General features: G+C 45.0%; 1 protein-coding gene across 1 annotated transcript in view; it reads left to right on the forward strand.

Annotated features, from left to right (window-relative positions):
- The first annotated feature begins 980 nt into the window (after positions 1 to 980).
- The window catches only part of ATP8A2 (ATPase phospholipid transporting 8A2), a 657,063-nt gene continuing 631,022 nt past the window's right edge, over positions 981 to 27,021 (forward strand). The window contains exon 1 of the mRNA XM_050937153.1: positions 981 to 1,001. The gene's annotated coding sequence lies outside the window, so the exon portion shown is untranslated. The remainder of the gene's footprint in view (positions 1,002 to 27,021) is intronic.

Consider the following 27,021-nt stretch of genomic DNA (forward strand, 5'->3'; position numbering starts at 1 on the left):
CAAGCACAAATGGCTACTTGAGGTGCAAGGCAGCAGAGAATCAGAGTCAGATTCCTGTGTACTATCTTTGAAATGGGCCAATAATGTATACATACCTCCCTGTACTGCTGTGAAACATTAGATTCTTCTACCATGGTGATGAGCGCAGTAACAGGGTATTTTTACAAAGCATCCTGAGCTTCTTGTGACAGATGCTTTACATTATTTTTATTAATAGCAATAGCGTGGGTAAGAATTGGCTCCATATCCTGCCTTCGATTTTTCCACAAAGCTCTTGTTGCCTTGGGCGCCTGACCTTGGTGAACACTGTGATGTTGCTTGTGATAATGCAGCGCTTATATTTCAAAAAATAACTCTTAAAAAAACAAAGGCCAAATGGTTTTGTTGCATTAGCAGAGTGAGTCATGCCCAGCCAAGGGGGCAGCTTCACCCAGGCACTTGATAGTTTTATCTCACTGCCAGGAGCAGGCCTCTCTCCAGGCCGGCATCCCCAGGGGGCCGCTCTCACTTTGTGATTGCCTCCCACACAGTGCCCAGCCACACTATGTGTGGACAAAAGCCTTGCACCCATGTTGCTGGCCTGGTCTTCCCCCACTGAAGTGCATGGGGGCAGGATCGGGCCCGCGTTGCCAAATGGCTGTCAGTGGGGGCTCCGGCCCTGACCAGGGCACGGCCAGCCCCTGCCACAAGGCAGCAACCCCGGCAGTAACCGCCTCCCCTCCCCCTGCAAAGGTATCTCTTGCCCTGCGCCCTGCTGAGGGCTCGCGCCTCCGGCTCAGCTCCCCCGCCCGAGCTCCCCTCCCGTGCAGCGAGGCCAGAGGTGGCGGGAGCAGCTGCAGCGCGGCGCGCGTGGTTGTCCCGGCAGCTACCTTCGCCGGGGCCTGCGGGGTTCGCCCCCGCGCCGCTGTGCGCGCCCGGCGGCAGCATGCCGAGCAGGGTTGGCCTGGGCACGGCGCTGAGGATGTCTCTGCAGAGGAAGTCCAGGATCCATTCCGCGGCTGGTAAGGGAGGATGCCCAGCAGCCTGGGAGGCCAGCTCTGGCGGATGAAGGGGAACCTCCCCATGTTATCTAACCCCCATCGCGCCGCAGCTGCCTTGGCCGATGGGGGCATGGTGGTTTTTAATATTCTGCTGCTTGACGTTAGCTGTCAAGCTAATTTATAGCGGTTGCAAATTGAGTGACACACAGCAGCTGCGGGAATCCTGTTCAGGCTTAGACAACCCCCTTCTACAGCCCCCGGCAGCCAATGTGGGCATTGATTCGGGGTACTATCATCTCCCCTTTTGTTGGGGGAAAAGATGGGAGAAGCCACAGTTCTTCCCGGAGCAGCGGTTTCGTGATTTGCTTTTACTGCCGTCTCCCGGCTGGGTGCTTTTGTTTGGTCTGATGCTGTGTTGTTGCATATGGGACTTGTGCAAGGGCTTGCTGCAGTCTGCAGAGCTGCGAGCAGGTCACCGCGCTGCAGGTTCGGGTGGGTGTGTAATAGCCTCCTTGCTGCACACAGTATGAGCACACACACACACACTCCGACAGGTCTGCACAACACACAAATACACGTGCAACACAGAACAATACACTGGCGCTCGCATACCGAGAACACGTAAATCGTACATACGAACACAAAATCACACAAACAACACATCTGCATCAGCACACATGATGCATATGAGCTTTGGTAACGTGACTTGTCTTTCATAACGATGATCCCTCCCTCTGTACACTGAAGCCTGAGTTAAGCAGTGAGTGTAGAGAATCTGGGCTAATAGAAAGGGTGCTGCTCTCTCGGCATAGCACAGCTAAGGACATGTTCTCTAGGTTCAGAAGCCCTGTAATCAGTGCCCCCTCTCTATTTTTGATGGTTTGTTTTAGGCAGAGGAATTCCTTATGCACCTATGAAATTGTTTTATTTCCTGGAGTCTGGAGTGGGGGCGGGGGATGTGCTTGCATTGAAACTCTGATCATGACTGGAGAAATCTTAATGCAGGCATTGATCAAGAAAGGGAAGGGACAGCAATTATGGGAACGTCACTTGTGCCTTAGTCTAGGACAGGGGTGGCCTACCTGAGCCTGACAAGGAACCAGTTTACCAATGTACATTTCCAAAGAGCCACAATAATAAGTCAGCAGCCTGCATCTCTCCTCCCCGCCCTCAGGGCCTCCCACCCACAGGCAGTTCTGCTGATCAGCACCTCCCCATCCCTCCCTCCCTGCACTTCCCGATCAGCTGTTCTTCGAGGCATGCAGAAGGCTTGGGAGGGAGGAGCAGCGAGGGCACAGCAGGCTCAGGGGAGGGGGCGGGAAGGGTGGAATGGGGGCAGGGCCTGTGGCAGAGCCAGGGGTTGAACAGCGAGTACTCCCAGTACATTGGAAAGTTGGTGCCTGTAGCTCCATCGCCGGAGTCGGTGCCTATACAAGGAGCTGCATATTAACTTCTGAAGAGCTGCATGTGGCTCCAGAGCCACAGGTTGGCCACCCCTGGTCTAGCAATTCACTTGGATATGATGGAAGTCAACTTTATTGCAATTTGCCATTTTATATGACTGTAGGATTGCCCAGCGGTGGATTATAAAGTTTTCTAAAATGTTCATGTAGGTGAAGTCCGTCAATCTGCTTCATAAGAAATTAGAGGACACTTGAATAATTTGGGGTGAAATCCTGTCTCAATGGAATCCAGTGAAAAGATTTCCCATTCTGACCTCACTTATGCCAGTCTTACTGTATCATATAACTTCAATAGCCTCAGTGGAGGTACTTCTGATTTAATCTTTGTCTACACCCAGGTTTAAACTGGTGGAACTTTTATGTCAGGACAAGGCTTTACACTGGTGTGAGAGCAGAATTAGGCCTTGTCTGCACTACAGAGTTTTGTTCACAAAAGTCAGCGTTCGTCGACAAAACAGTGGAGGTGTACACACTACAATGCTTTCTCTGTTTACAAAATTCTCTTCCTTTCCGGATAAAATAAAACTGCCCCGATGAGAGGTGTAGAGCCTTTTGTGGCAAAGTTAGACAAAGTGTCAGTGTAGACACTGCACTTGATTATGTTGCTGTAAATGACCTCCAGGAGCTGTCCCACACTGCCTATCCTGAGCACTCTGGTCAACAGTTCAAACTCTGCTGCACTGCACCCAGGTCACAGGCATCCGCCCCATCCCTTTTAAAAGACAAGAAATTTTTGAAATTCCACTTTCTGTTTGCTCGATGTGGAGAGCTCATATCACCTCTTCCCAGCTGACCATGGCGGGTCCACACAGCAAACACTGTCCGCTTGGAGCTCACCTGAGTTGTTGGATCTGCTGGCGCTGTGGGGAGAGGAGGCTGTGCAGTCCCAGCTCCGCTCCAGCTGTAGGAACTTCAATACCTATGGTCAGATTTCTTGTGGCATGTTGGATAAGGGCTACAAATGGGACACACATCAGTGCTGTGCGAAGATAAAGGAGCTGAGGCAGGCGTACCAGAACACAAGAGAGTCAAACCGTAGCTCTGGTGCTGCATCAAAGATCTGCCACTTCTATAAGGAGCTGGGTGCCATCCTTGGGGTGCCATCCTCTACTACCAAGAGCCCCAGAGATACTTCAGGAGGGCTGGAGACAGCGGACAGCAGTCTCAACCCCAAGGACAAAGTGGTGGACGAGGAAGTGGAGCTGGAGGACAGGATGGGACAGGTGACAGGGTCGTCCAGTACTGAGGCGAGCCAGGACGTCTTCTTGACCCCGGAGGGTTTGAGCCAGTTCCAACAGTCTGTTTCTGGTGTGCATGATGCAGGAGAGGGGAGCTCTGGTAAGTGATCTTTTTGAGTTGATGCTGATGGTTATATGAGGTAGAGCTGTCCTTTGCTTTGTTCTATGCTAGAAGTGGGTTAAGGGTGTCATAAACAGATAGCTAAGGGTTAATGTCTCTTTCACCTATAAAAGGGTTAACAACTAGTGACCTGAAACACCTGACCAGAGGACCAATCAGGAGACAAGACTTTTTCAGATCTGGGGGGAGGGAAGTTTGGGTGTGAGTTCTTTGTTCTTTGTCTTGGTTCGATGACCCTCTCGGCTCTGAGAGTGATCTTTCTATCTCCAGGCTTTCTAATCTTCTGTTTTTCAAGTTGTAAGTACAAGGATAGTAAGACAATAGGTTTATATTGTTTTTTTGTATTTACATGTGTGTAGTTGCTGGAATGTTTTAAATTGTATTCTTTTTGGATAAGGCTGTTTATTCATTTTTTCTTTTAAGCAATTGACCCTGTATATTGTCACCTTGATACAGAGACCATTTTATGTCTTTTTCTTCCTTTTTATATAAAGCTTTCTTTTTAAGACCTGTTGGATTTTTTTTTTAGTGGGAGCTCAAGGGGATTGAGTCTGCAGCTCACCAGGGAATTGGTGGGAGGAAGAAGACAGGGGGGAAGAGAGAATCTCTTGTATTAGATTTACTAAGCCTGAATTTGCATACCCTCTGGGTGAGGGGAGAGAGAGATTGATTTCTTGGTGTGGTGTTTCAAGGACTTGAAGCAGGGAATCTCCTAGAGTACCCAGGGTGGGGAAATCTGGGAGGAGGTAAAGAGGGGGAAGGGAAGTGGGTTATTTCTCTTTGTGGTGAGACTCAGGGTATCTGAGTCTTGGGGGTTCCCCAGGGAAGGTTTTGGGGAGACCAGAGTGAGCCAGACACTGGAATTCTGGCTGGTGGCAGCGATATCAGATCCAAGCTGGAAATTAAGTTTGGAGGTTTCATGCTAGCTTCTCATGTTCTCAACTCTAAGGTTCAGATCTGAGTAGGACAGTTATGACAAAGGGATAGAAATGTACAAGACTAGCTGTGTTTGCCCGTGCTTCACATTCCCCTGTGCAGCGACACAGTGGGGTGGAACAATGTGTTAATGCACAACAAGATTTAATGGGAATCCTCCAGGGATCTCTCCAGGACAGTGGATCTCAAACTGTGGATTGGGACCCCAAGTGGGTAATGAGCCCATTTTAATGGGGTCGCCAAGGCTAGTGTTGGCCCTGGGCCCCAGCAAGTCTGAAGCCCAAGCTCCACCGCCTAGGGCTGAAGCCCAAGCTCCACTGCCTAGGGCTAAGATTACATGCCCCCTGCCTAGGGCAGAAGTCGTTGGGCTTCAGCTTTGGGCCCCCCAACCAGGGGTGGCAGAATTCAGGCAGGCTCGGTCTTCGCTCCTCGCTCCTGGGGTCATGTAGTAATTTTTGTTGTCAGAAGGAGGTGACGATGCAGTGAAGTTTTGAGAACTGCTGCTGTAGGAAACTTTCCTGGAGGTACTTACCAATCCTCTGATGAAGATTCCTTGGCAGAGCTGCTTTGTTCCTGTCCCTGTTGCAGGAAACTTTCCTGCGCCAACTGGCAATCACTTGTGCACGGCTCAAAGTGGCACAAAGGCGAGCAGCATAGGGACCCAGTCTGAAGCCGCAGAAATGCAAGAGGTGCACCCTTGCATCCTTGCTTATCTTCAGGAATGAGATTTTGGCTTCAAGGACCCTTGCCTGTGGAAAATGGTAGCAGAATTTACAATTTTGTCCCTAGTCGCTTGCAGTGATCCTGTTAAAAAAACACCAAGACCCTTTTCCCCATCTTGAGGCCCTCCCCCACCCCCGGCCGAACTCACCATATGTAGAGTGTTTGAGCTGTGTCCTTGCCAAGGGACAGTGAGAAAGAAGTGTATTTTACTATTATGATTCGATGCTGTGAGTGCTGTAACAGTCATGCTTCTAAATATTGTTTCTTGTGTTTCTGCAGATGTCGCCTTCAGGGAAACCCCGTACACACCGGTGGAGCTCTTCTGCCACATAAGGAAGTGACCGAGGTGAAAGGACATGTTTCAGGAGGTGCTCCAATTCTCTGATGCAAAACAAGAACACAGGACATGAGAGAGGCTGTTAATGAAAATTTTAAAATAGATAGGCAGGAGAGGAAGGAGAGGCAGTAGCAAATTTTAGTGGGCCAGAAGCAGACGATAAAAGTGATGGAGGAGGAAACAGAGATGTTGAAGTCCCTAATCGCGCTGCAGGCAGAGTATGTGAGTTCTCACTCCCACCCCTACAGCCCATCCAGAACTGCTTGACGTGCCCTCTCCAAACTCCTCCCACACATTCCTTGCAGCTTTTCATCCTGTCCCAGTACCCTGTTCACTCCACCCCTTCGACAGCTTCCAAAATGCTAGCTGGAGTTACACACAGCTATGAGAGGCCTGGTCTACACTACGTGTTTAAACCGATTTTAGCAGCGTTAAACCGATTTAATGCTGTGCCCGTACACACTGCGAGGCCCTTTATATCGATATAAAGGGCTATTTAAATCGGTTTCTGTACTCCTCCCCAACGAGAGGAGTAGCACTAAAATCGGTATTACCATATCGGATTAGGGTTAGTGTGGCTGCAAATCAATGGAATTGGCCTCCGGGCGGTATCCCACAGTGCACCACTGTGACCACTCTGGACAGCAATCTGAACTCAGATGCAGTGGCCAGGTAAACAGGAAAAGCCCCGCGAACTTTTGAATTTCATTTACTGTTTGCCCAGCGTGGAGCTCTGATCAGCACGGGTGGCGATGCAGTCCCAAATCCAAAAAGAGCTCCAGCATGGATCGTACGGGAGATACTGGATCTGATCGCTGTATGGGGAGACAAATCTGTTCTATCAGAGCTCCGTTACAGAAGACAAAATGCCAAAGCGTTTGAAAAAAATCTCCAGGCTACATAGTGCTGCGTGACAAGCGTAACGGAAAGCCAAAGAATCAAATGGATGCTCATGGAGGGAGGGAAGGGGTACAGAGGTCTCCAGCTATCCCACAGTCCACAGCAGTCTCCGAAAAATATTTACATTCTTGGCTGAGCTCCCAATGCCTGTAGGTTCAAACACGTTGTCTGGCGTGGTTCAGGGTATAGCTCGACAATTTACTCCCTCCACTCCCACATGAAAGAAAAGGGAAAGAAATCGTTTCTTGACTTCTTTGAATGTCACCCTATGTCTACTGAATGCTGCTGGTAGACGCGATGCTGCGGCAGTGAAGAGCAGTATCCGCTCCTCTCCCCTCCCTGGTGGCAGATGGTGCAGTAGGACTGCTAGCCGCCCTTGTCATGAACCGGTGAGTGCTCCTGGATGGCCTCAGGTGAGGCTGGCCGGGGGCGCCTGGGTAAAAATAGGAATGATTCCCGGTCATTCCCAGTAGATGGTACAGAACGGCTGGTAACCGTCCTCATCATAGCAACTGGGGGCTGAACTCCATCAGCCCCCTCCCTTTCATGTGTAAAGAAAAGATTCTATACTGCCTGGACTATCATAGCAGCGGGATGCTGGGCTCCTCTCCCCCCACACCACTTAATGTTCTGCTTTGACTGTCATAGCGGCGGGAGGCTGCCTCCCCCTCATTTTATCTCACTAACAAGTCACTGTTTCTTATTCCTGCATTCTTTATAACTTCATGACACAAATGGGGGGGACACTGCCACGGTAGCCCAGGAAGGCTGGGGGAGGAGGGAAGCAACGGGTGGGGTTGTTGCAGGGGCACCCCCTGTGAATGGCATGTAGCTCATCATTTCTGCGGGATCTGACACAGAGCAGCTGTGCTCTCTGATACAGTGGTTCTCTAGTACACTTGCCCCATATTCTAGGCAGGACTGACTCTATTTTTAGAAACCATAAAGGAGGAATTAACTCAGGGAGTCATTCCCAGTTTTGCCTTTGCGTCCCCAGCCAACCTCAGCCAGGGGCACCTATGATAGCAGCAGACAGTACAGAACGACAGATAACTGTCATCTTACTGCCAATTTACAATGGCAGCAGACAGTACAGAACAACTGATAACCATCTCTGCTATCATGCAAAAGCAAATGAATGCTGCTGTGTAGTGCTGCAGTAATGCCTTTCTCAGCGGCATCCAGTACACATACAGTGACAGTAAAAAAAAAGCTGAAGGGGTCCATGGTTGCCGTGCTATGGTGTCTGCCAGGGCAATCCAGGGAAAAAGGGCGCTAAATGATTGTCTGCTGTTGTTTTCCCGGAGGAAGGAATGAGTGACGACATTTACCCAGAACCACCCGCGACAATGATTTTTGCCCCATCAGGCACTGGGATCTCAACCCAGAATTCCAAGGGGCGGGGAGACTGCGGGAACTATGGGATAGCTACAGAATAGCTACTCACAGTGCAACGCTCCGGAAATCGATGCTAGCCTCGGACCATGGACGCACACCGCCGGATTAATGTGCTTAGTGTGGCCGTGTGCACTCTACTTTATACAATCTGTTTTACAAAACCAGTTTATGTAAAATCAGAATAATTCTGTAGGGTAGACGTACACAGAGACTCCATCAGGAGAGTGTCCTTCACTGTTATCTCCTTTTCCAGCAAGGATTTCTGTGTGTTGTTAATTGGTATTTAATAAAAAATACTCTCTGAAAGATAGTCAATCTTTATTTGTCTCCTACACACAGTGGTTGCTGCTAGAATTAATACACAGTGGCAATTGGTACATTTGCAGACTACAAATCATAGGAAGCAATCATCAAAATTTTCATGCAAGGCAGCAAGTTAACAAAGCATAGCAGAAGGCTTTATAGAAAGATACATTACTGGAGCTCATTGTCAAAATGGTGCTTCAAAGTCTCCCTGATTCAAATAGCCCCTGTTGTGCCCCTCTAATAGCCTTGGTGTCTGGCTGCTCAAAATCAGTTTCCAGTGATGTGCCTCCACGCTCCACTCCGGGGGAAACTTTTCACCGTTACAGAGTAGTAGCATGTTAGTCTGTATCCGCAAAAAGAATAGTAGTACTTGTGGCACCTTAGACTAACAAATTTTGTGGCCCACAAAAGCTTATGCTACAATAAATTTGTTGGTCTCTAAGGTTCCACAAGTACTCCTATTCTTTTCACTGTTAGCCTCACGAATATTATGCAGCACACAGCAGGCTGCTATGATCATAGAAATATTTTCCTCACTTAGGTCTAACCTGCTATAAAGGGAGTGCCAGCATGCCTTTAAACTGTCAAATACTCGTTCAACAGTCATGCTGCACCTGCTCAGCCTATTGTCAAAGCGCTCCTTGCTGCTGTCCAGGTTTCCCATTTAAGGTTTCATAAGCCATGGTAATAAGGGGTATGCTGGGTCTCCCAGGACCACTATGGGCATTTCAATATCCCCCACTGGAATCTTCTGTTCTGAAAAGAAAGTCCCTGCTTGCAGCTTTCTGTACAGGTCAGTGGTCCTGAAGATGCCTGCGTCATGCACCTTCCCTGACCACTCCACGTTGATATTAGTGAAACGACCACGGTGATCCGCAAGTGCGTGCAATACCATAGAGAAGTACTCCTTTCTATTGATGTATTCTATCGCAAGATGGTCTGGGGCCAAAATTGAGATATGTGTGCCATCTATCACTCCACCGCATTTAGGGATCCCATTGCTGCAAAGCCATCCACTATTTCATGCACATTTCCAAGAGTTCTTTGTAGTAGATGCAATTAATGACCCACATACTTACATTAACACAATCCCAGCAGTCAGCTTCCCAACTCCAAACTGATTTGTGACTGACAAGTAGCAGTCTGGAGTCACCAGCTTCCACACAGTGATTGCCACGTACTTCTCCACTGAGAGGGCAGCTCTGATTTTGGTATCCTTGTGCCGCAGTGCTGGCACGAGCTCCACACGCAGTTCCAGGAAGGTGCCTTTCTGCATCTGAAAGTTCTGCAGCCACTTCTTGTCATCCCAGACCTGTATAACAATCCGATTCCACCACTCACTGCTTGTTTCCCAGCCCCAAAAGTGACAGTCCATTGTGTGCAGCTGCTCCATGAATGCAAAAGGTAATCTGGTTTTGTTTCTTTCCATGGCACACGGTAGGTCAGGCACCCTGGATTCCTGTTCAGATTGGGAGCCCATGATATCATAGAATCATAGAATATCAGGGTCGGAAGGGACGTCAGGAGGTCAGCTAGTCCAACCCCCTGCTCAAAGCAGGACCAACACCAACTAAATCATCCCAGCCAGGGATTTCTCAAGCCGAGTCTTAAAAACCTCTGAGGATGGAGATTCCACCACCTTCTGAGGTAACCTATTCCAATGTTTCACCACCCTCCTAGTGAAATAGTTTTTCCTAATATCCAACTTAGACCTCTGCCACTGCAACTTGAGAATACTGCCCCTTATTCTGTCATCTGCCACCACTGAGAACCCCCCTTCATGTAGTTGAAGGCTGCTATCAAATCCCCCATCACTCTTCTTTTCTGCAGACTAAATAAGCCCAGTTCCCTCAGCCTCTCCTCACAAGTCACGTGCCCCAACCCCCTAATAATTTCTGTTGCCCTCTGCTGTACTCCCCCCAATTTGTCAACATCCTTTCTGTAGTGGGAAGCCCAAAACTGGATGCAATACTCCAGATGTGGCCTCACCTGTGCCGAATAGAGGGGAATCAACACTCCACTTGATCTGCTGGCAATGATCCTACTAACGCAGCCCAATATGCCATTAGCCTTGTTGGTAACAAGGGCACACGGTTGACTCATATCCAACTTCTCATCCACAGTAATCCCCAGGTCCTTTTCTGCAGAACAGCAGCTTAGCTAGTCAGTCCCCAGTCTGTAGCAATGCATGCGATTCTTTCGTCTTAAGTGCAGGACTCTGCACTTGTTCTTGTTGAACCTCATTAGATTTCTTTTGGGCAATCCTCCTATTTGTCTAGGTCATGCTGGACCCTATCCCTACCCTACCCTACCTGATCATCATACTGCATGATTAGCCGCTTAGTGTTCATAGCAGTGACCACAACAGTAGAGAGCAGTGCAGGATCCATCCTTTCAGGCAGAGATGGTGGGTGCACAGTGAACAGGTTGCTGAAAAGTGACATGAAACGTAGTCTGAAGCCCATGGAATGATGAGACAGAAAAGACTGCATCATGGGACATTGAGCCCATACCCATTGTGCACTGTGATCCACTCTGCCTTCCCACAATCGTAGCTGCAGAAGGTAGCGAGTTGCACAGTGGGATAGCTACTAACAATGCACTACTCGCTCTGTCGATGCTAAAGCACCAACTGTGGACGTGCTCCACTGACAGAAGCAGCATTCTGTGAACATGCATAAGTGATGTAATTATGCCAGTTTTTGATTGTTGGTGTAACTCTGCAGTGTAGACAAGGCCTTAGATGCTGTTTAGGAAAGTGACACAAAGATTGCTTGCTGAAGAGCTACAAAGCATTACTATCATAATTGCTTGGTGAATGGGTCAATGATTTTTTATTTTGAGTATTTATTTGGAGGATGACAGAAAACTTTGAGTAGCCACATGCACCTCTTTTTCACCAAATGGACTAGACAATTTTCCCAGGAAAAGTTAACTCTGCTGAATGGAACCAGCTATGCGTTTTCACAGTTAGAAACTATCTGAGGATTAACTGAATTTCAGTTAATAACAGTCAGGATTAACTGAATTTCAAATTTGTTTGTGTGATAGCATTGCAAAATGCAGGGACCCTTTCAGAAGCGATGGGATGTGTGTGTGGGTGTATCTTTTTTAATATATGGTCTGGATCTGGTAACCCTGTCTTGATCCATTGCTGTTCACACTTTCCTTAGTTATCACATTTCAGACCTTTTCCCTCTCACAGTTCAGCTTTGATAACAGAACATTTCCAACCTAAAAAGCACTGATTTTTATTTGCCTGTTGGTAAAAATCTAGCCCCATTTAGTTTTATGGGAACTTTACCTATTTTAAGGCGTTAACTTTTAGTTTAGAATACTCTTATTTTGATTCTTACAGACCGTAAAGTATTCTCTCTGTTTTTGAGTGTTTCAGTGACTTATAAGTGGACAGTGTGAATCAAGTACATGCACTTTGAATTAATAGAAGGTGCCCATACTACTCTAAATTGAAACAACTTGATCTTGTTCTCTACTGCCTTGTAATGGGTATAGTCATTTGCACGTGTGCTAAGTGGGTGTAAAGCACAACCAATCTATTTGGTAGCAGGAGTAGCACAGATGCAAATAACTACAGAGTGCCAGGCAGTGGAGGGTCAGGCCCCATGAGCATAGCCCCTCCTGCCACTCAAGCAATTAGTCCTGTTGGCCAGTTATATGCATTTCTTTATTGATTTTTTTATTTTTTTTACTTTGCATATCTAAACCCTAATTGCAATGATGCTGTACCAGTTAGATCAGATTGATTAGATTTAAATTATTCTCTAAGAAGCCTCCAACTCTTTGCTTTTGGAGCCACAGCCATCAAAAGATGTACCTCTTCCTTTCCTTCCTGGCTCCTTAAGTTCACTAAAAATAAGCCATTGTCAATAATGCACTAGATGGTTGCAGAACAGGGTTTTAGATTTTTATTTTTAGATCAGTAAAATGTAGAGATAAAATGGATTAAAAATATTATCCTGTTATCATCCTCTGTGGTTTGTCCCCAAAATCTTAAGTGGGTATGACCAAAGTTGGAATATACTCTGATAGAGAGGTGATTACAGTATCTCTTCTTAAGACTTTGAGAACTGAACTATAAATCTTGGATCTGTAGCACAAAACCATCATACTTACTGAAAATACTTCCCTCCCCCGTTCCTAGATTTATTTTCTAAATATTTATTTAATTTGTTCATGTGAAGAATTTGGTCTTTCTTTATACAGTGGCCCAGAAACCTACTACATTCTGGTTGGTAAAGGTTGCTGCTCTTTACTTCACAAGAGAAATGCTGAAACTGATTATACTTAGATTGTAATCTCTTTTGGGTTGGCGACAATCTATTTGTTCTGTGTTTGTACAGCACCTAGCACAGTGGGGTCCTGGCACTGCCATAATACAAATAATTCTAATTATGCATAAAGTTCTGCTAAATGCACATAGTAAAAGGCTGAAATAGAGAAACTTTTTTCCTCTAATTGCTTTCATTTATGGTCCTCTTACAGGTTACTTGCAATTCTAGTAGGTAAAATATTTTCAAATAGGAGTGTGATATTTAGATTGACGTTGTCCCTTTTAGGAAATGACCTCACTAGCTCTTTTTATTGTGAAGAAATAAGCTTCAGAAATAAGCACGATGAAGTCTGAGGCTAGGTCTTACTGCAGAGGTAACAAGTTATCTACTCTCAACTTGACTCTTCTTGAGTCCACATAGCTTGAGTGAGAGCAGCCACATTCGGGGTGTCTATACTGCTCAGTTAACCCTGGGCTTGAAGGTGCTTTAAGTCTGGGCTAGTTTATCCAGCTGGAGGCATGGGTAGATCCCAGACTACACGTTAATGTGAACTGGAAACCATCCACTTTGCAGTAAGGGGACAGATGAAATTAGTTGAGTGCTGATAGTCCTCTAATGTCCTTCCCAAAATTCCCCCTGAAGGAAGACAAGTTCTCTTGCAATTGATACAAGATTCCTGGAGGAATCTGACAGAAAGAACCATGGGATATGCCTCTCTCCACCCCAGATGCACACAAGCAAGTGCAGAAGTGGTGAGAACACAGTAATGTGAGTAAGGCTTTGCTGTGGGAACACAGGCATCGGGGTAGTCTAGCCTAGGTGTGAATCACCCAAGTTAATTATGCAGTATAGACATATCCATTGTGAAATAATGCTCTAGCACAGTGGTTCTCAGCCAGGGGTATGCGTACTGTTGGGGATACGGAGAGGTCTTTCACGGGATACATCAACTCATCTAGCTATTTGCCTAATTTTAGAACAGGCTACATAAAAAGCACTAGCCAAGTGGGTAAAAACTAAAATTTCATACAGACAGTGACTTTTTTATACTCCTCTATATACCACACACTGAAATGTAAGTACAATATTTATATTCCAATTGAATACTTTTATAATTATATGGTCAAATGAGGAAGTAAGCAATTTTTCAGTAATAGTGTGTTGTGACACTTGTATTTTTATGTCTGATTTTGTAAGCAAGTAGTTTTTAAGTGAGGTGAAACTTGGGGGTATGCAGACAAATCAGATTCCTGAAAAGGGTACAGTAATTTGGAAAGGTTGAGAGCCACTGCTGTAGCAGACTGGAATGATTGTGTTAGCAGTTGATAGGTTGTGCTCTCTTGAGCTGTAGCCTGTATCCCCTGGTGGGGCTAGCCAGCTCGAGTGAAATGCACCAGCATACTTGAAGTAAGGATTTTTGTGTGTGGATGGGACTCAGGTTATAACTTAAGTTAGCTGCAGCATAGACAAATCCTTACAAAGTGGGTCTGCAGGAGCATCAGTGGGAGTGTGAACTTCACTGCTATTAAAGTGAATAGCTCAATGGGAATTTCACGTATGGACTGTGCAGGAACAGGCTCCTAAAATGGTTAGCATTTTGAACTCCTAACCAAAGGCACTGCTTTAGTTTGTGACTGAATGTTTAACAGCCAGTTTTTGTGATTGCTGGGTCCAAATTTAGAGGTGTGGATTTTCCTTAACATTGATAAGATTTATAGGTGCACCTCCAGAGAAGAATTTGTCGTATCCACGATGCTTACCTATCACACTGATAGGTTGAGTAGAAATAATTAGGGATGACACATAATTTGGCAAGGAAATTCAAGACAAATAACGGCCCCAAATGGAAGTACATGTGAACACACATATGCTTGAGCTGTCTGGTGACAATTATATGAGTGGTGTTGAACTCTGCTGCTTCTTTTTATCCATGTTTAACAGGCACATTATTTAATATGGTAAGCAGCTTAGTCAAGCTACATCAAAGGCCTGACCCCTATTCCATTAAGATCAATGAGAGTCTTGCCTGCTTTCAGTAATAACTGATGGTAAATTAACATATGATATGTTGCTTAGGGTGTTGTAATGGTGCACACTAGTGTCTTGTTTTATAATATCACAAAGGGTAACACAATGAAGTCCATTCTCATGCAACATGCGAGTTTACACAATTGTTAACTATAAGGAGAGAAAGGCTGGTCTAGTGATTAAGGCACCAGCCTAAAACTTAGGAGAGTTGGATTCAATTAGTAGTTCCACCACAGTCTTCTTGTGTGACCGTGGGTTAGTTTTTCTGTGCTTCAGTTCCCCACCTATAAAATCGGGATGGTAGTACTTCCCTCCTCATAGGAGTGTTGTGTGGTTAAGTACATTTAAGACTATGAGGTCCTCAGATACTGTGGTGATGGGGGCTATATAAGTACCATAGATAGATAAGTATGTATAATTTCCACACAACTCTGAATAGAATATTCAGACACCTTTATATAATCCTTCCTCTGCTTTGGCTTTATTAATAACTCAAATATAAACAGACAGATGTACCATAGCCTAAGCTTCCCCCTAAGACTGGCTGTTCCTAGGAACTGTTCTTCCTGCAGGACCTCTCTGTCCCAGGCCCTAGTTCCTTATGTCAAGCTTGATAATTCAATGCCTTTATATTTTGGTTAGAGCTAGCAAGGCCCACCTGCTAGTAGGACTTAGGAGTTTATTTTCATGAAGGGTTCAAGCACCTGACAGCAGGATGGTTCCAAGGAGCCCTGCATCTCCATATAAATACCTAGAATGTCAGCCATTTAAAACTGCCAAATAATTCATTTTCTGTAATGGAAAAACATTCTTTCCTATAGAAAGATCTTAGGAGAACAGGAAACTGTATTAAGGAAGTTTCCATTGTAGAACTGTTGTAAGCTTTTTCGTTGTAAGCAGGTTTGAAAGAAGTTGTATTCACCCTGGCTGTCAATAGAGTGAGGATTTTATATGTAAAGGTCCAAAGTTTCAAAAAAGCTGGTGTGCCTAATTTTTTTTTTGGATGTCCAACCTGAGACATTTTGGGTTTGCTGAGGTCTCCTGCAACTTCCACTGGCTTCAATTGGAGTTTTGGGTACTCAGTACTTCTGAAAATTGTGTGTCAAGTTGAGCACCCAGAAACTGCAGCACTCAGAATTAGTAACCATGTCTGAAATTTCAGCTTTTACACAAGATCTTTGCACTGTAGTGAAAATTTGCTGAGACACTATGGTCCACTGCAGCAGCACAGCAGCCATTTTCAGTCCACTGAAGATGAGAATCCTCCTGTGCATCTGATAAGCTGAAGAGTTTAGCTAAAACTGCACTCTGTGCAGCCTACGCAAGTCGGCACTCATAGCCAAGCCTGTTTTCCCTTTGACCTTTCTCCTGTGAACTACCATTCCAAATGGCTCTCTAAAGAGAATTTTTATTGCTGCCAACCTACTAATTTACAGTATTGTCTTAATCTCTTAGGACAGCTGCATTGTCATAGAAATTTGTATTTGATGTTTTGTTTTTTACTGTATCATACTGCATTGTGGCATATTTGAATTAATTTTCACTAATATGTGGTAATGCAAATGTTAGAATACCAATTACTGACAATTATCTGCAGAACTTGAACAGCTGCTGTAGTGCCTGACCTCTGTGAATGAATGGTTAATCACTGCCCTTCTCAGCAGCACTATAAATGTTGCTGATAAAGTTGAGTGATTGATCTAAAAAAGGCATTAAAAAGTCAGTTGGGCATCTCTGCAGCAGCAATATCTTTCTTCTCCAAGGTCAGTCATTAATTAGATCTGACCTGTCCTTTTGATCAACATATATAAAGTGTTTTACTTTCAGTTTACAGTTACTGCGTAGTCTATTTCTTACCTGGCTGAGCCTTTCAGAGGGATTGCAGATGATAATTTGTGAGAACATGAGATTGCTGAAAGCTTTAGATCAGCGGTTCTCAACTAGAGCTGGTTGAAACTTTTGGTTTGTTTTACTGAAAAATGGCCTTTTTTCCAAGATAATTTTCTGTGAAAAATTACTGATTTTAAGTGTTGTGCCTTTTTTCAACAGTTTAAGAAAAACCGTTGAAAATATCAAAATGATTATCAACTTTTTTTGCTTTTCTGGTGATTGTCTAGTGATTTAGATTTATTGTCTAATGATTTTGATAAGGTTTTATTAGAAATTGCAAAAAAATTCACAGAAAAAATATAATGTTTCAGTGTTGAACACTTCAATGTAAAAGCAAGTTAAATATTTCCACTTTTTTTGGTGAAACCATCTTTGGTGTTTTCAGCCAGTCCTGCTCTCAGCCTTCTCCATACTGTGCCCCCCATGTCACTACAGAAAAATATTTCAGGACAACCCCTCTCACTCAGCCATCAACAAAGAGAGGGTCATCCCCATCCCCTGGACTTCTGTGAAAAACCCAGGGCATTGTGACCTCCCCCAGGTTGAGAACCCAGGCTTTATTTGAATCAGTAAATGTTGCCCAGCAAGATTTTTTTTTTTTTTTTTTAATAATGAGATCTAGTGTCTAGTTCAGGGAAGCAGATGACAGGAAGCAAGTGTTCTATTGAAGTCAGTAGCAGAACTGCCACATGCAGTCCACCCTGTCCTAAAATGTGGCTTGGGGTTGCAACTACGAGTTGAAGACAAAGCTGATTGAATACAGCTTTTATTGTTGAGGAACTCAGACAACAATATATTACTGTTAATTTCTCAGGGAAGAAGGAAACAATCATACAACTGGGTGTATCTACTTAGATGAGGCCTCTGGCACTTAGGAAGTTTTCTAGGTGGTCCTTGGTGTTGAAGTGTAGTAGCTCCTGCCTTCAGCAATAATAACAGCTACAGCCAGAAGAAATGAGGAAAAGAAAGTAGAGGTAAAAATCGGTTTCCATATATCCTATGGCGGATTGCTTGGATTGCTACTGAGAACAGTCTAAACACCATCAAATCATGATTGGTTCAACAGCAAAAAGGCTTGTGGGTTATATTTCCATTCCTCCTGCCCCCTCCTTCCCCCCATGTACTATGTTTTCAAAAGTTGGGTTGTTTTTTTAAAGTCCAGTTGTAAGAGCATGGAAACCATTGGATCAGGATGTCACTGCGAAGTAGAGGTGAATGGGACCTTACCTCCCAAAGCAGAGTGGGGATTTATCCATGATGTTCAAGACACTGGGTCAGAATTGAGCATAGCTCCATTGACCTCAGTGATCCTATGCTGATTTACACTAGCTGAGGATCTGCCCCAGTGGATCAGGCTCTCATTTACATTCGTGTAAATCAGGATTAGCTCCACTGAAGTCAGTGTAAAACTGGTGTAAGGGAGAGGAGAATAAGGCCCTGTAACTCTGTAGAGAAAATTGACCTGTGCATAGGGCCGCCCAGAGGGGTGGGTAAGTGGAGCAATTTGCCCCAGGCCCTGCAGGGGCCCCCGTGAGAGTTCTTCAGGGCCCCTGGAGTGGGGTCCTTCACTTGCTCCGGGGACCCCGGAAAACTCTCATGGAGCCCGGGGCCCCCAGAGCTTCTTCCGCTCCGGGTCTTCAGTGGTAATTCGGCAGCGGAGGCCTCCTGAATCCTCTGCTTTTAAATTCCTAATCTATTGAATGCAGCTTGATAGAGAATAATGGCCTTACACATTCATTTTGCCTCAAATGGTAGGAGTGTTCAGGTTTTATCTCCTGCTAACCCAGTGTTCATCTACTCATTCACCTCAAACCCTCTGGAGGCCCATAAATCTTATATAGTGTGCAACTGACCCCTCTAATGGTTCAGGCCTGGATCTTATTTACAAAGAGCATCTGAAACAAAAACTATAGTGGTATTGTGTTTGTCTTCAAAGATTCCACCCAGAATCAATGCCACCTTGTGATAACTGTAAAATAGAAGCAGTTTAGTATTATTATTTAGGAAGAGTAACAAAGGAGAGACAGAATACGAAATACAGTAACCATCATAGTGCTGAAGTGCAGATGTAGTGCCTTATGCATTATTACATAGGTGTAAATCAGGTCTTATTCCAAAAGTTGTAAGAAGGTGAAGATTGTTGTGTTGTATAATCACAGCCCCTGGCTGCCATATGTCCTAGAAAAGAGGAACACATTTTCTTCTTGAAGACTATGGAAGGCAGCTATAATTTAGTGTATCTGAAGAACTGGTCTAGGCTGACAAAAGAACATTTGTACATCCCTGCCAGGTGTACTTTACTCAGTCCAAGAGGAAACGGGGAGTCCACATCTCTTCTGTTTTTGATAATGACAGTGTGGGCAGAAAGAAGCATAATGTGCTGCTGTCTGGAATGCTTCAGCTGACACTCTGAAACACAAGCAGGCTATTCACTGGTGTTTGGGGTGTAGGCAAGTTTCTAAATTTTATGATAAAGCTGATGATCAATGACCAGAAATGAGAGAGTTTCTTATGCTTCCTCAAGCCCTGAAATCCTGCCAACGTCTATCTGATTATTATTGAGAGCTCCTCTGCCATAATTCTTAGTATACATTGCCCACGTAATTCTCTAGCTAACGCATTCAACAGCTGTGTGCAGAGGAGGTTCTCAGTACATAGATCTCCCCTGCCCTGTATGGAAGTGGTGCCAGTTGCCTCTCTGGCACCATATCTTCTTCCTGACACCCTACAGAAGAACAGGAGGGCTTTTCAGTTTCAAGATCTGCACAGGGAGTGTGGGAGTCTCTGGGGTCACCCTGTATTGTCCCTCCCACTTGCCCTACAGAGGAAAAGGTACTGTTCAGGCTGGATTATTTTCCTCGTAGACATCTCAGTGCTGTGAACTGCCTATACCTTGTAAGTGGGGGGGATCCTGCTGGGATTCATGGCCAGGGGAGACCCATGTAACACAGATTCCTTAGAGCAGAGCTATTATGAAGCTGAGGGGACTTATTGGAGGTCCTGAAACCCATATAGAGATCCCCAGGGAGGATTCTTCCTCCCTCATGCTTCTCTGGGAGGTGCACTGGACCAGTATTTTGTATGTAACTTTAGGGGGGAGGGATAGCTCAGTGGTTTGAGCATTGGCCTGCTAAACCCAGGGTTGTGAGTTCAATCCCTGAGGAGGCTATTTGGGGATTGGCCCTGCTTTGAGCAGCAGGTTGGAGTAGATGATCTCCTGAGGTCCCTTCCAACACTAATGCCTTTTATTTATTTTTAGCCCCCTCATAGTCAAGATGGAGTCTGCTCTGCAGACCACTCTGGCTAAGAGAAAGCGCGTGCAGGAATGCAGCAGGAAAAATCCCTTCCACCCCAGGGGCACCTGTTCCAAACCCCCCAGAGTGAATACGCACACCCACAGGAAAAGTACCATGGATATAAGAAAGGGAAATATTTATGTACAGAGGGATGAGAGGAGAAAAACAACAAGGGGAAATATAGAGGGAGTGGTAAAACAGGGCTGCATTCAAACCAAAGCCCCACAGGCCCAGTAGTAGCACAGTCTGAAAGGGCAGACAGTGAGCAATGTGTCTGCACACAAAGTTCAAGAGTCTTGAGCAAAGTTCCAGTCCAGTGGTGAGTCTTGGGTGCTCCTGGTCATCTTCGGTGCCAGTAAACTTTCCCAAACAAACTCCTCTGGTGCCCTCTTCTGCCGCTCTTTGCGAAGCCACACAGAGCGACTACTGTGACTACTGCCTAAACTGGGTCTGCTAACTGATGTGCCAAGTCTACTTCTGCCCCTGTTTTCCCTGCCAGCTTGGGACTGCAGCACCCTGTCTTGTTGAACCAGACACGCCAGTCTGCTCCAACACAGACCCAGGGTCTGAATCATGTGCCCCAAAGCTGCTGACTTAACTGAAAGCAACTTAAGAAGTGTTCCTGTCTTTAACACTCAAATGCCCAACTCCCAATGGGGTCCAAACCCCAAATAAATCCGTTTTACCCTGTATAAAATGTATACAGGGTAAACTCATAAATTGTTCGCCCTCTAGGCACAGCTGTTTGCCCCTCTTCCCCCAGGTATTATACATACTCTGGGTTAATTAATAAGTAAAAAGTGATTTTTATTAAATACAGAAAGTAGGATTTATGTGGTTCCAAGTAGTAACAGACAGAACAAACTGAATTACCAAGCAAAATAAAATAAAACATGCAAATGTAAGCCTTGTACAATAATAAAACTGAAGACAGATAAAATCTCACCCTCAAAGGAATTCCAGTAAGCTTCCTTTTACAGACTAGTCTCCTTCTAGTCTGGGTCCAGCAATCACTCACATCCCCTGTAGTTACTGTCCTTTGTTCCAGTTTCTTTCAGGTATCCTTGGGGGTGGAGAGGCTCTCTCTTTAGCCAGCTGAAAACAAAATGGAGGGGTCTCCCACAGGCTTAAATAGATTCTGTCTTGTGGGTGGAGACCCCTCCTCTCTCCTACGCAAAGTCCAGCTCCAAGATGGAGTTTTGGAGTCACATGGGCAAGTCACATGTCCATGCATGACTAAGTTTCTTATCAGCCAAGCCACATTCCTGGGAAAGCTCTGATGTGGATTGGTGTCTTCGAGTTCATTGTTGGCTTAAGTGGTTTTTGATTGGGCACTTAATTTGCACATTCCTTTCTCGAGAAGCTGACCAAATGCTTTACTAAGGTGACTTAGAGATCAAACAAGTACACAGCCAATATTCCTAACTTCAAGTACAAAAATGATACATGTGTACGAATAGGAGGAATGGATTCAGTAGATCATAACCTTTACAGAGATATATTACATGGCATATATAGCATAAAACATATTCCAGTTATGTCATATATACATTCATAAGCATGTTTCCATGAAGCCTTATGGGATGCACCGCCACAACTACCTCCCCACTTAATTATCTAGCAGTCTCCCTCCTTATTCCCAGTTCAGAGTCACAAGCCCCATGCAGCTCTGGGCAGCCGTGATCCTGGGTCCAGCTCCGGCCTGTCCTTCTTGGGTGATTCCTCCCTGGCACAGTGATCCTCCTGGCTCCTGTACTGGGGTGTACCTGATTGGCCGCCCTGTCCTTCCCAGGGTTCAGGCAGGTTCTCTGCTGCTTCACTTTGTGAGGGCCTGCGGGCTGCAGCCCTTCTGTCTCTCTCTGGAGCGTCTGAGCCACACCCTGGAGTTTCCCTCCATTCTCTCACTGCTCCTCCTCCCCCTTAGGAATAAGATTTAAAGGAGCCATGCTCTCTAAACTCCAAAGGGGTTACATGTATATCTCATGAAGTACATTCAGTTTAGTGCCAGTCAGTTTTATAAAGAGAGGAGGAAATGGAAAAGCTAAAACATCTTATATTCCAAAAATATTGAAGTGTCCATATTCTCAGTGTCCACAATGGTCCCTCAGCATGGGATCTTAATCAGATTTACTCAGGTAAAACTGCTTTGGTGGGAGTTTGAGTAAGGACCCAGGATTTGGGCCCATAGCAGGATAAAGCAATGAACATTTTGGACTTATATTTTAGATCATGATCTCAACAGTGCTAAACAACTTCCACTATCAAAAAAAGAACAAGCGTAAGCTCCTAGGAGAATACGATTCTGCTGTCTTGAGCACTGGGCAGGGTTTATGTCACATTTGGCCTGGCTGTTTACTTAAAGTATTTTCTGAAAGGATAGCAAAAAGAATTACAAAAAAATGAAATAGAATTAGAATAGCAGCAACGATAAATCTTACATGAGGAAGATTTGGCAAATACAATGCAACTTTGTGCTGGATAGAAGACAGCACATGGATTAACTTGCCCCCAAGAAACAACTGCCTGCACACTCCTTGTATTGCTGCCCTAGCAGTTAGTCACTCACTCCTTCTCTGGCCTCTTAGTGCCCTGATTTCTGTGGTGCAAAGGGTCCAGAAAGCAGTGGATTTCCTCATGCAGGGGAACCTTGATAGGTGAAGAGTTGGAATAGCCAGCTCCATACTTCCTTCTTACATGGCACTGGTGTAGGGGGTCATGGGGGCCAGGAGGGGTCATGGCAGGGGTTGGAGGGAGTGTGGCCAGAGTGTACTTCGCTCTGGTAATCCCTGGCCCACAGAACAGCTCCTAGGGGCTGTCCACACCAACATGGGTTAGAGCAGCTCTGAGGTCAGAAAGCAGCACTGCACTATAATCTCATGTTGTCCCCTTCCAGATTTTCTCAGACATGTGGATGGGATAAATTCTTCTGTCACACTTTATGCATTATGGCTGATTTCTGACTGATTGTTCTAACGAAGAATGTGGGCCAGATTGCAATCTCACTTTCGCTGGTGTAAATCTTGAGTTTCTCCACTGAAGCCAGTGGGTTTACTTTGATTTACACCACTGGTTTTGAGAATAGAATGTGGTCCAGTGTCTTTAAATTCCTACAACCCATTTAATATTCTCACATCTCACACAGAAGTACATTAATTATCCTCTTGGATACAGTATATACCCAATGAATGGCTACTGTACTGTTGAACCTGGAGACATACATGGCGTGCTCCTCTGAGCCTCTCTTGAGAGGTGCCGAATACCCCCCACTCCCATTCCCTTCAGCACTTTGCCAGATCTCTACTTCACTCTTCTCAAAGGTCCAGAAGAACTTTCACATACTTGCACTCTTGTGCTGTGTAGCTCACGGGTGTAGTTTTGCCCCACATGGCACCGAGAGGTGCAAGTTACATCTCTTGGGCAAATTCAACTGCGGGGAGGGGGTGCTCTGGAGGGCGTGTTCCTGGAGGAGGAGCAGCTTTAAGTTGTGATAGGAGGAACCTTCTTGATGGAGGCTGAATTAACAAACCTCCAAGCTGCCCCAACTTCACCCATACCCAGCCAGTATTGCCAACCTTTGGGACAATGCTGGCCTCTGTGGTGCCCAGTAGAAAGGGTGTTGCTTTCATTTTAAACCATCACAACCTTCCTTGATGCAATTTCTGCCAGGGCCTGTGTCAAATGGAGACCAGAATGAGAGCAGTTAATTTATTTTCAATTGTGACCAGAATTGGTGCATGTACCAGGGCTCACAGTGATAAAGGGTTAATGCTCTCAGCCACGGGTCGCAATAACTGTTGAATCACAGAAAGCAAAGAAGATGGCGACAGGCTAGTTTCTATGACCTTTTTTTATAGGCAGTACGGAGTGCAAACAATGAGCTGTTTAATTGTTATCACGGCTTTGGTACTGGTTTGCAGTTTGGCTCTAGGCAGGTCACTTCACTTCTCTGCCTCAGTTTCCCCTCTGTAATATGGGAATAATAATACATAGTTACAGGCTTCACAAGGGTGCTGTGAGGATTAGTTAGTTAATGCCTGTTCAGTGCTGTGGCTATGGAACGCTCTTAAGCCTAATTTTTCTCTCTATGACACTACTGTAACTCCTTTGACTTCTGTGTCGCTACACTCGATTTGTATCAGTGTTAAGTGAGAGGTGACTCAGGCCAATTGTGGATATTCTTGAGTGGTGAGGCAAGCAGAAGTGACCTTTCTTTTCATCCTTGTATTTGTTAATAAACTAACTCCGAGGAGACTTCCTTAAGGAGCTTGGTGATGCTTCAGCCATGAGCTAAAAATAGAATTGGATTAGTAGGAGAGAACAGAACATAGTAAGTAAATAATCAGGAAGAAAGTCAAAGGAGTGGCAGGGGCTGGGGGAGACAATCTGGAAAGGTCTAATGGGCAAAAAGTAAAAAAGGAATAAAATAGGTGAAGCTGTAGATTGAAAGGGTTTGTTTATTGTCTACTTGTGAAATGGAAAATGGATTGACACAGAGGAAGCTACAAAGGGATCAAAGAGTAAAAAGCCAATTAAGGGATCAAGGACCAAGCTCTGAAATATGAGAGAGAATTATAGGCATCTTGGAAGGATTAGAGAGAGATACAAAGAAATTATTGGGGTGGCGTTGAGGGGGAAGCGTGAGAGCAAAATACAATAACATTAGGAACAATGAGAGTAAAAAGAAAATAAAAGATGAGTGATCTGTTTAAGAGAACAGTCCAGAGAACACAGGTATCCGTGGAGCTGAACATGTCATGTTTCAACTGTTTGGCAGAAGATGTGTCTAGAAAAATGGGGGCAAATCCTCTGATGATATAAGTTGTCATAGTTCACAACAACCCATCAGGCATCCATCATTAGCCCCGTTTTAGAGAGGGAGAAAGTGAGACAGAAAAAAGTGAAGTGACTTGTTGAAGGTCACCCAGGGAGTTGGTGGCAGAGCCAGGAATAAATGCCAGGCATCCTGACTTCCTGTGCAGTACCTTAACCAAAAGAGCATCCATTTACCTATGATTGGAAACTTCCTAGAAAGAGCACAATAAGGTCCAGGAAAATATTCTGTCAATATGGAGTGAAGGGGAATGGTTTGGGGCTATGGGAAACACATACATGAGGTTGTATAATTCTATTTCTTATTAAAAGGAGGATGCTATAAAAGTGACAGATCCCATCTTATGAGTGTGTGCATCCCTTCATTGTGTAGCACATCAAGGAGTGTATACAAGCATTTTGGGAGAGTAGAAACGCAGTTACATATTCATATGGGTGGAAGCAACAAGTTAAGTGTAAAGGAAAAAAACTTTGAGGTACATGTTTCGGAGTAGCAGCCGTGTTAGTCTGTATCCGCAAAAAGAACAGGAGTACTTGTGGCACCTTAGAGACTAACAAATTTCAGCTCATGCTGAAATAAATTTGTTAGTCTCTAAGGTGCCACAAGTACTCCTGTTCTTTTTATGAGGTACATGGTTACTCCTGTGATTTTCTTTCCAAGTCAGCAGTAGAGTTGCTAAGGGATAGTTGGGAAAGGTGATACTTAGACTGGGGGCTAGGGGTTTTAACTTCCTGTTTTATAAAGAAATATCTAGAAACTGTGCACAACTGGAGTGATATTTGGAATTAATATCTTTATCGCACAGTCTTAATGAGAAGGGAGTGGAAGACTTATGTAGGAAAGGGGTGGAAAGGAGTAACTGAAATTCTCTGGGCTTGTAGTAGATAGAAATTGAAGTTAAGAATTATATATGGAGACTTGTGTGTATGTGAGGCGATAATGTGAGAGAACTGGGAAATATATTTTTTTTATTAATATCAGGTACCCCATAGCATATCTCTGTGATACTACCCTGCCTGAATGCATCATTGGATCAAATGGGGTTATCAAAATAAATCAGGCAGGAAAGGTAAAACAATGGCCTAGATAAGGAGCATTCCCTCAGGGATGATGGGTATGTAGCTATGAAGAGGGACTATTCAGCCCCAGTCTGGAGGATGACTGTTTGCCTAGGATGAGAACTGCAAGATCAAACAGAGAGGGTTGAGGGAAGTGGTCAGCATGCTGTGGACCTGACATACAGGCAGTCTGAGGGTCTGCAGCAAGCAAGCTGTAACTTGGTGCTCAGGGAGAATGGAGAGGCTCCAAGGCTGAATCATGTCATCTGTTGTATGCCTACACTGCAAAAACAAACAAACCATGCAGCAGTAAGTCTCAGGGCCCAGATCAACTGTTCAGACTTGCGGGGCTCGTGCTACTGGGCTACAAATAGCAGTGTAGCTGTTTCTGCGAGGGCTGGAGCTTGGGCTTTGAGACCCTTCCCCGTTACTGGGTATCAGAGCCCTAGCAGAAACATCTACACTGCTTTTTTTAGCTCTGTAGCCTGAGCCCCATGAGTCTGAGTCAGCTGACCTGGGCTCTGCCGCAGATTTGGTTTTGGGGTTTTTTGCAGTGTGTAGATGTACCCCCAGGGCTCACGGGAAATGCCAAGTGTGGGTACAAGAGAATGTGTTTAGAACTCTTCGCACTTTTAATCAATTTTTCATAGTGTTGTGCACCTTTTGGCAAAAGAAATCCTACTTTGATTTGGAGAAGCTGCTTCTGTACCACTGGAAACTGTTACTGTCCACTGGCTCCTGGAGGGAAACTCTTGCAGGTGCCAAACCTTGCTAAGTAACACAGCTGGCAACAAGAGGAGTGGTTGGATTGCTTGATTCCACCCCAAAGAGAAGTGGAGACACAGGCCAGTCAATTGAAGTGAGTGTGTTTGGGGGGACTGGAAAAGGGTCTCAGTGGGGCAGCCCACCCAGCGACTGTGACAGTAGGAAACTATCATAGTGGACTGAGAATAATAATAATAAAGTAAACTAGCTGGGCTTTCAGGGGTGTAGAATCATTACTACAGGGAAATCTGTCATAAACAATTACCCAAGAGACCATGAAGACCTGGTTGCCTAATACCTAGCCTTTATTTAAAGATTGAACAGAGTTGTACTAAAATCTTTAAAATGGTTGCTTAAAATGGCTGCCGGGTAGTATCCTTAATAGAGGTTTTAAATGTTGGTTGACTCATCTAGATGTGCTTATAAATAAAGAAAATAGACATGTCTGTAGCCATCGAG

Source organism: Gopherus flavomarginatus, chromosome 1 (genome assembly GCF_025201925.1).
Source record: "Gopherus flavomarginatus isolate rGopFla2 chromosome 1, rGopFla2.mat.asm, whole genome shotgun sequence".
Classification (NCBI taxonomy): domain Eukaryota; kingdom Metazoa; phylum Chordata; order Testudines; family Testudinidae; genus Gopherus; species Gopherus flavomarginatus.